Source organism: Eleutherodactylus coqui, unplaced genomic scaffold (genome assembly GCF_035609145.1).
Source record: "Eleutherodactylus coqui strain aEleCoq1 unplaced genomic scaffold, aEleCoq1.hap1 HAP1_SCAFFOLD_30, whole genome shotgun sequence".
NCBI lineage: Eukaryota > Metazoa > Chordata > Amphibia > Anura > Eleutherodactylidae > Eleutherodactylus > Eleutherodactylus coqui.
In genome coordinates this window covers 1,360,934-1,362,045 of record NW_027102247.1, presented here as the reverse complement: position 1 = coordinate 1,362,045, position 1,112 = coordinate 1,360,934, and the positions used below count along the sequence as shown (strand labels likewise).

The following is a 1,112-nucleotide window of genomic DNA, read 5'->3' as shown; positions in this document are numbered from 1 at the left end:
TATGGGAAGTGTGCACGTAACCGATTCCTATCTCCAAAAAAAGTTATAATAAACAGCGATAAAGTCTTATAAACTCCAAAATGGTACAAATAAAAACTACAGGACATCACGCAAAAACACGAGCCGTCGCACAAGTATCATGCGATACTTCCGCCATGTATCACGTGGACATGAGGCCTAAATCTAAGTGCTTGGTTGTTAGCAGCCGCAGCTGCGCTGCACCTCTTGCTCATCAGTTTTTTTTCCTGCTTTTGGAAACTGCTGTAGGAAAGGGGGTGCACCAGTACTGGAGGTACTGCAATACCAGGTCAATGTGCGGAGTGGACAGAGCAAGCACTTTTTCCAGCTCCCTGTTCTAAAAATCCATTTAATATATGATCCCCAGATAGGGGACGTATCAGATGCAACACGCTCAGCCAGCACTCCGGGCACACCCACAATGCACTGAGGGAGCCGGAAGACCTTTGCATAGCCCCGCCCAACGCCTTCTCAACCAGGGTGAGCCGTCCCCGCGGGAGACCCGCGCCTGAATGGAGCATGTCCGGATTTTTTCCTGCACGCGGGACCCGCGCCTGCAGGGAAAAATGACATCCGCAGGTATTTTACTACCTGCAGGTGTCTAATGCATCCATATCCATTGCATAGCGCCGATCGCAATGTCGGGGGTGGGGGGGTCCGAACAGCCCGGGATGACAGCTCCATGCTGCGGACACCGACAGCATGGAGCTGTCACGTCCAGAGCCCGAGGGGCTTTATTCTCTGCAGGACACATGTTTTTACTTCCTCAGAGAATAAAGCCCACTTCGGGAGGACGTAAAAACACTATGGCCCGGGGCGTGGCTTAGCAAGCAAGGAGAGAGGTCGCACGCTGTTTTGCTCCTCCACAGAATCTCCCTTTTCAGCCCTTTTCTGGGTCAAATCAGTGACCCAAACAGAGGCAGACAAGAGCACAGCACCTGGGGACCCACCAGAACCCACAACCGGCCCGGACAAGGCTCACCTGGTGATCTCCAGCCGCCAAAAAGAAGCCGAAGAGCCGTGGCCCTGCACAGCGGCCCGCGGCCTAACCCGACAAATACCGCGCTCAGAAACACCCGGCGAGGACCGCTCAC

At 54.0% G+C, this 1,112-nt stretch overlaps 1 pseudogene; it reads right to left on the bottom strand.

Annotated features, from left to right (window-relative positions):
- Window positions 1–270: 270 nt before the first annotated feature.
- LOC136601124 (U2 spliceosomal RNA) lies at window positions 271–398 on the bottom strand (annotated as a pseudogene).
- Between the last annotated feature and the right edge of the window lie 714 nt (window positions 399–1,112).